This window comes from Macaca thibetana, chromosome 6, assembly GCF_024542745.1.
Source record: "Macaca thibetana thibetana isolate TM-01 chromosome 6, ASM2454274v1, whole genome shotgun sequence".
In the NCBI taxonomy this organism is placed as follows: domain Eukaryota; kingdom Metazoa; phylum Chordata; class Mammalia; order Primates; family Cercopithecidae; genus Macaca; species Macaca thibetana.
This window is the reverse complement of record NC_065583.1, coordinates 19,257,995-19,266,611: the sequence shown is the minus strand read 5'-3', so window position 1 is coordinate 19,266,611 and position 8,617 is coordinate 19,257,995. Positions and strand designations below refer to the sequence as shown.

The 8,617-nt window shown below is 36.1% G+C and overlaps 1 long non-coding RNA gene across 1 annotated transcript; it reads right to left on the bottom strand.

The window, feature by feature from the left end:
• Positions 1-2,294: 2,294 nt before the first annotated feature.
• Positions 2,295-3,168, bottom strand: LOC126955945 (uncharacterized). Its single transcript, XR_007726199.1, has 2 exons — positions 3,107-3,168; positions 2,295-2,385 (listed from the first exon to the last, which is right to left on the bottom strand). It is a non-coding gene; the product is annotated as an uncharacterized LOC126955945 (long non-coding RNA).
• Between the last annotated feature and the right edge of the window lie 5,449 nt (positions 3,169-8,617).

The window sequence follows — 8,617 nt, the reverse complement described above, 5'->3', positions numbered from 1 at the left end:
CAACATGATGAAACCCCGTCTCTACTAAAACTACAAAAATTAGCCAGACGTGTGGTGTGTGCTTGTAATCCCAGCTACTCAGGAGGCTGAGGCAGGAGAATCGCTTGAACCCAAGAGGTGGAGGTTGCAGTGAGCTGAGATCACACCACAGCACTCAAGCCTGGGCAACAGAGTGAAGGTCTGTCAAAAAAAAGAAAGGAGAGAGAGAGAGAGGAAGGAAGGAAGGAAGGAAGGAAGGAAGGAAGGAAGGAAGGAAGGAAGGAAGGAAGGAAGGAAGGAAGGAAGAAAAAGAAAAGAGCAAGTGAGATAATATGGACAAATACTAGAGAGAGAGCAGAAATATTAGTTTCCTATCCTTTCACTTTTTCTCAGGATACTGGAAACAGTAAGAAAAATGCTTTTAGAACAGTGATGTGGAAAAAAGAAGTCCTAAGTTCAAATTCTACCTCTATTCTTCACTAGCTGAACAAATATTGGCAAGTCACGCATTTTCTTTAAGCCTGAGTGGTCTGTCTGCTTAACATGAGTAATAATTGATATATATTCATTCAGTTAGATAACATATACTAAAATTATTGAATAAACAATTCAATCAGATCATTCATTGAATATTTCTTGAGCATTTACTCTATGCATAGTACTCTTCTAGAAATTCCAGAAATAAAAATGAAGAAAAAACAGTGAACATGGTCTCTACCCTTTTGACACTTAAGAACTATCACTAAATATTTTTAAAAGAAATAAAAATATAAATGATAAAGAAATTGTAATACATACCCTACATAAAAGTTATTGAGATAGAAAAATAGGAAATACTGGTGAATGGGGAACTTCTTTGATTTTGGGTGATCAGGAATGACCACTTTCAGCAACTTACTTTTGCTCTGAGATCAAGCTAAGGGCTAGAAGAGAGTACAATGTGTTAAGGTGGAAAATAGGGCTTTGGACTCAGGTTACATTTTATATGGAAATCTAGAAGAATACAAGCACTCAAATAACAAACAGATTCAAGTATTTGGCATTTTGTTAACTCTAATGAGATCAGGGTAACTGCCTCAGCCAAGTTTGAGAAAAGAAGCAGATTTTGCCCTTTTGAGTAATAAGATATGCCAACACCACCTCCTGATATTTGATTTTCACCTTTTAACAAGAATGTCTTAGACTCTTTTAATCATCAGTAGTAACCAGAGACCTTTCACATTCACATTGTGTTCATTTTATTTACCAAATGTAAATCAGCAATGTTTAGTGGCATCCAACTAATCTGAAAAGAATATTGTAGATTCTATCACAAATGTTACAGATGCCAAGATTTACTAGAAAATTAGGTTAGTTATGTCCAGGCGACATTGCCTAAGGCACAGACCTCTCTATATTCTCTAAGATGTATTTTTGTCTCTAACAACAAGAAACACATATGTACATGTTTCTGCAAGTAAACATTTTCATTATTCCTTGTCCTCATCTACTGGTTCACAAAAAGATATAGGGGAGGTCCACAGAAGAAGGAACCGTTTACAATCTCACTTGCTTTGCTGCCTTCTAACAGTAGAAATTTGAAATTCATGTTGGAGGCTTTCAGATCCCCAAGTGTTCTGAGTCATCTTTTTCTGTTTAGTAAAGAGACAGAATTTTAATCAGGAGTCTCTATAGATGCAACAGCCTTGCCAGAATTAGAGAACGTGCCTTTGTTATGTCACCCTACCCCAGGGAGAAGAATAAAGAACATTCTAATTTATAGAACAAGTATATGTAGACACTGGTCTTATCTCAATTGTTCAAAAACTCTCGAAGTTATTCAAAATTCCAGTCAAACTAAAGTATTAAAATGTAAATCCACAACTATTATCATAGCAAAAATATTTATAATATGAAGCCTATAGCTTCTATTAAGCCCAAAAGTAATGTTTCTAGGATTTTTATTTGTTCATACAATGTGTAGTTTGTTCCTTTGTTCATGCGCTCATTCATCCGTTCATCCTTGCAACAAATATACACTTTTGTGCCAACTGTGTACCAGGAATTGTGCTAGGCACTGGGGTTTCAGCACTGAGTGATGGAGACAGGTTGATTATCCTTGAGGAACTTGAGGAGCTTACTAGAGGAGTGACCAGCTGTTAAACAAACAATTCAATGAGATAGTTAATCACAACTGTTTTACATCCTTTGGGGAAGCATGCGGTTTCTTTCTTTCTTTCTTTCTTTCTTTCTTTCTTTCTTTCTTTCTTTCTTTCTTTCTTTCTTTCTTTCTTTCTTTCTTTCTTTCTTTCTTTCTTTTTTTCTTTCTTTCTCTCTTTCTTTCTCTCTCTTTCTTTCTTCTTTCTTTCTTTTTCTTTCTTTCTCTTTTTTTTTTTTTTTTGAAATTAACCTGCTGATAGCAAGGAGCTGTTGTCAAAAAAAAAAAGAAATCATTCTCTAAGGGAGAAACATTAAAACACTTAGTGGGGAATAAATAAGAACTTGCTAGGCAAAAATGAATTGGGGGAAAAGGAAGGGAGCTTCGTAGGCCAACCAGAGAACTGATTTTGTGCAGATGTCTCTGCAAGGAGACAAAGGATTCTGCAAATTGAAGGAAGTCCTTTGTAGCTGAAGCTTGGTGAGCAAGGGTGACCATCTCAAAATATACCGAGCTACATATGGCATGTTAAGAAATTTATATCCCTATTCAAAAGACAATCAGAAGCCAATAAAAATTTTAAAGTACAACAGCTACGTAAAACCTACATATATTTTTAAAAAGATCACTCTGAATACTGGGTGAAGGATAAATATGGATACATATTTTGTGCTGAAAACAACATTGCTCAAACATTTAAGGTGTAATAAAATCATTTAAAATTTTAAAATAGCACCAAAAGAAGGGGTATTCTAGGTGTTACAAAAACAAGTTTCCAGAAAATAATGTTAACAAGAGGGTAGAATAGGAAGCTTCGTCTCCCATCCACCAACAGACACACACATTTGGCAAACACCATAGACAAGAGTACACTTGTGGGAGCCACACAGTCTAGCTACAGAGTGTAATATCCCACTGAGACAAAAAAAAAATTATATGAGTAGACACACTAAAGACAATAATAGAGCAGTTTCACATTATGTGCATTACCCCTCCTCCAAAGTAGCACAGCTCAATGCCAAGAGAGGCCCCCTCAGCCTGCAATTTCTCACCTGGGGAAAAGAGGGAGAACAGTAAGCATTAGGCTTTCCCAGTCTTGTGGGACACTACCCAGCAGGCCTGCTTCTGTTTCATCCCACCAGAGCACTGACGGGTCAGCACAACTAAATCATCTGGGGACAGCTAAAAGCAGGGAAATGGCAAGGGAGCATATAGCAACCATTAGGCAGTTCTCGAGAACCAGCTGCAAATCCTGCTAACCTGCTACTGGATTCCCTCAAGTGGCCCACCCACAACCCCTGCAACATGACTCACCCAAGGAACCCTCTCAACTAGTCAACACATGCCTCCAGCACTCTGTGTACTTGCTCACCCACCCCTGCATGGATGGCACTCCATATGTTTCTATTAATGGCCCACATAAGCTTTTGTAGGCAGTACATGAATCTCAACAGCAGGTACAGATCTTAGCAGCTAGCTTTACCCTGTTGGTTTTGGGAGAGTGCAAACAACTGTGAATGTTTCAAGGCACTGTCCTAGAAAAATAAATGAGAGTCTAAGAACAATGCTGGCTTTGTAGGATCAAGAGAAGACACATAATCCTAAGATTTTCCCACTCAAATATAACAAGTGGAGCAGGAACACTCACAGCAAAGGCCTTGGAGGCCACGAACATCTCTAGGCAGGCTGCCTGGTGAAAGTCTTTCTCTTCAAAGCTAGTCAGTAAAGACTAGAGAAAGGAACTGCTTCCTCAAGTGCAAAAACAGCAATGCAAGACTTAGAGGAACATGAAGAGACAAGGAGGTATCATAACACCAAAGAAACAAAATCAAGCTCTAGTGACTTACCCCAGACAAACTAACATCTACGAATTGCCTGATAATTCAAAACAATCTTTATAAAGAAGTTCAGTGTGCTCCAGAAGAACAGAGATAGCAATTAAAAATATCAAGAGGACAATGCATGAACAAAATGGCAAAGTCAATAAAGATATATAAATCATTATTTTTAAACCTAGAAATTGTGCATTGAAGAATTCAGTGTTTGAAGTAAAAAGTTCCATAGAGAGATGCAAGAGCAGAATCAATCAAACAGAAAAAAAGAATCAATAAATTCAAAGACAGATCATTTGAAATTATCTAGCCAGAACGGAAAAATATAAAAAGAATTAAAAAGAATGAATAAAGCCTATATGACTTATGGGAAACAATGACTTAAACCGATATACACAGAAGGAGTCCCAGAAGAAGCAGAAAAAGAAGGGACAGAAAGCTTATTTAAAGAAATAAGACAGAAAGTCTTCCAAATCTGAAGAGGGAAATAAGCATCCCTTCATGAACACTCACGATGCTTAAGGAACTTCAAATAGGGTAAAGATAAAGAGAACTTCACTGAGACACATAATAATAAAATTATTAAAGATCAACAACAAAGAGAATGTTGAGAATAGCAAGAGAAAAGTTACTTATCAAATATAAAGGAAACTACATAAAATTATCAGCAGATTTCAGCAGAAACCTTGCAGGCTAGCAGAGTAGGATAATATATGCAAAGTGCTAAAGGAAAAAGAAAAGCCAACCAAGAATGTTGTACACTGTGAAGTTGTCCCTTAGAAATAAAGGAGAAAGATACAGTCTTTTTCAGACAAAAGAAAAAGAGGGAGTTCATCATCTCTAGATCCAGTGCATGTAAAAAATGCTAATGTGAGTTCTTCAAGCTGAAATGAAAAGACTCAAATCAGCACCATGAAAACATACTAAGGTTAAAAGTTCACTGGTAAAGGTAACTATATAGTAAAATTAATAATGTTATAGTGCTTTAATGATGGTTTATATTTTAATTTTAACTCTCATATAAGATTGAAAGACAAAAGTGTTAAAAACAACTATGGTAACAACAATGTGTTAATGGATATGAATATAAAAACATGTAAATTGTGACATCAATAACATAATACATGAGGGAGGAAGTAAAGTTACAGAGCTGTTGTATGTGATCAAAATTTTGTTGTCATCAGACTAAAATACACTTGTATAAATAAAAAAGTGACATTTATTTAAGCCTCATGGTAATCATAGATAAAACTTGAAGTAGATACACAAAATATAAAGAAATAAATCAAAGCATACCACAACAAAAAAAATCATAAAATCATAAAAGAAGTCAGTAAGAGAGAAAGAAAAGAAACAGAAAACAATGAAAAATGGCAATGAACAAAATGGCCATATACAGGCTCTATTACCTATCAATAATTACTTTAAATGTAAGTATATTAAATTATCCAATCAAAAGAAAAGGTAGGCCGGGCGCAGTGGCTCACACCTGTAATCCCAGCACTTTGGGAGCCTGAGGCAGATGGATTATAAGGTCAAGAGATAGAGACCATCCTGGCCAACATGGTGAAACCCTCTCTCTACTAAAAAATACAAAAATTAGCTGGGTTTGGGGGCATGTGCCTTTAGTCCCAGCTACTCTGGAGGCTGAGGCAGGAGAATCATTTGAACCCAGGAAGTGAAGGTTGCAGTGAGCCAAGCTGAGATCGCGCCATTGCACTGCAGCCTGCTGACAGAATGAGACTCCATCTAGAAAAAATAAAAAAATAAAAAAAGATAACTGAATGGATTAAATATTGAAACCCAACTATATGCTGCCTAGAAGAAATTCACTTTACCCTATGAGACACAGAAGCTAAAAGTGTAAAGAATGGAAAAAGATATTCCAAGCAAATGAAAACCAAAAGAGAACAAAGTAGCTATATTTATATCAGGCAATATAAACTACAAGTTGAAAATAATAAAAGAGACAAAGAAGGCCATAATATAATGACTAAGGAGTCCACTCTTCAAAAGGATATAACAATAGTAAACATATATAAAGAAAACATATATATATATAAAACATATATAAAGAAACATATATATATATAAACATATATAAAGAAAAAATTAACATATTTGAAAGGAAAAATTTAAAGTGATACGATAATAGTTGGGAACTTCAGTCATCCACTTTTAAAAATGGACAGATCATCCAGACAGAAAAATCAATAAGAAAACATTGAATTTGAACTATACTTTAGACCAAATGAACCTAACAGACATAAAGAACATTCCATTAAACTTCAAAAAAAAATCCTTTTCTTAGGGCCACATGGAATATTTTCCAGTATAGATTATATATTAGGACACAAAATAACTTCTAACAAATTTAATAAGATTGAAATTTATCAAGTATTTTTTTCTGAGCACGATAGTATGAAACTAGAAATCAATATCATGGGTAATCTTAAAAATACTCACAATTATGTGGAAATTAAACAAGAGAGTTCTGACCAATCAATGTGTCAAGGAAGAAATCAAAGGAGGAATCAAAAACTATCCTGAGACAAACAAAAATGAAAACAAAGTATACCAAGGCTATGGAATGTGGCAAATGCAATTATTTGAAGGAATTTTATAGCAATAAATGCCTACATTAAAAAAGTAAGTATCTGTAATAAATAATCTACCATTATACCTCAAGGAACTAGAAAAAGAACAAACTCAGCCCAAAGTGTGCATAAGGAAGAAAGTGATAAATACTAGAACAGATACAAATAAAATAGAGATAGAGAAATCAATAAAAAATCAACAAAATTAAGAGTTAGATTCTTTAAAAATTAAACAAAATCAACAATCTTCTAACTAGGCTAAGAAAAATGACAGAAGAATTAGATAAATATAATTATAAATGAAAGAGGAGGCATTGCAATTGATACTATAGAAATAAAAAGAATCATAAGAGGATACTATGAATAATTATATGCCAATAAGTTGAATTACCTAGAAGAAATGGATAAATTCCTAGAAACACACATCTAGAAAGACTGAACAATTAAGAAATAGAAAATCTGAACCATCCTATCATAAAGAAGAAGATTAAGTTAGTAATCAAAAACCCCCAGCAAAGAAAAGCCCAGAATAAGATGACTTAAGTGGGGAGTTTTACCAAATATTTATAGAAGCCTAATGCCAACCTTCTCAAACTCTTCCAAAACATTAAAGAAAAGAGGACATTTCAAACTTATCTTATTAGACCAGTATCATTGTTACAGGAAAGCCAAATAAGGACACCACAAGAAAATAAGTACATGCCAAAATTGCTAATAAACATTGATGTAAAAATCATCAACAAAATACTACCATACCAAATTCAATAGTGCATGAAAAGAATCATATCATAATCAAGTATGAGTTACTTGTGGGATAAGGATGGTTCAACATAGGCAAATCAATATCAATAAATACACACCACATTAACAGAATTAAGTATAGAAATCATGATTACCTAAATAGAAGCAGAAAAAGCACTCAACAAAATTAAATGTCCATTCATGATTACAACTCTTTTTTCTTTCTTTTTTTTTTTTTTTTTTTTTTTTGAGACAGAGTCTCGCTCTGTCGCCCAGGCTGGAGTGCAGCCGCCGGATCTCAGCTCACTGCAAGCTCCGCCTCCCGGGTTCACGCCATTCTCCTGCCTCAGCCTCCTGAGTAGCTGGGACTACAGGCGCCCGCCACCACGCCCGGCTAGTTTTTTGTATTTTTTTTAGTAGAGACGGAGTTTCACTGTTTTAGCCAGGATGATCTCGATTTCCTGACCTCGTGATCCACCCATCTCGGCCTCCCAAAGTGCTGGGATTACAGGCTTGAGCCACCGAGCCCGGCCATGATTACAACTCTTAACTCAGGTAGAGAAAAAATGTGGCTGAGTGTGATTGCTTATGCCTGTAATTGTAGCCCTCTGGGAGGCTGAGAAAGGAAGATTACTCGAGGCCAGGAATTCAAGACAAGCCTGGGCAACATAGCAGGACCACCTTGTCTGTGTGTATGTGTGTGTGTGTGTGTCTGTGTATATATATGACAAGCCCACAGCTAACATCATACTCAATAGTCAAAAGCTGAAAGCAAGCTGGGCACGGTGGCTCAAGCCTGTAATCCCAGCACTTTGGGAGGCCGAGACGGGCAGATCACAAGGTCAGGAGATCGAGAACATCCTGGCTAACACGGTGAAACCCCGTCTCTACTAAAAAATACAAAACACTAGCCGGGCGAGGTGGCAGGCGCCTGTAGTCCCAGCTACTCAGGAGGCTGAGGCAGGAGAATGGCGTGAACCCGGGAGGCGGAGCTTGCAGTGAGCTAAGATCTGGCCACTGCACTCCAGCCCGGGCGACAGAGCAAGACTCTGTCTCAAAAAAAAAAGCTGAAAGCATTTTCTCTAAGATTAGTAATAAATTTAGGGTCCCACTCCTGTCATTCCTATTAAGCATAGTACTGGCAACCTTATCTAGCAATTAGGACCTGTAACAAAAAGTCTAGCACTTAGACAAAAAAAGAAATAAAAAGCATTAAAGGAAGGAAGGAAGGAAGGAAGGAAGGAAGGAAGGAAGGAAGGAAGGGAAAATTATCTCTGTTTATGACATAATATAATATATAGAAAACCTAAAGATTCCTCCAAAAAAATATT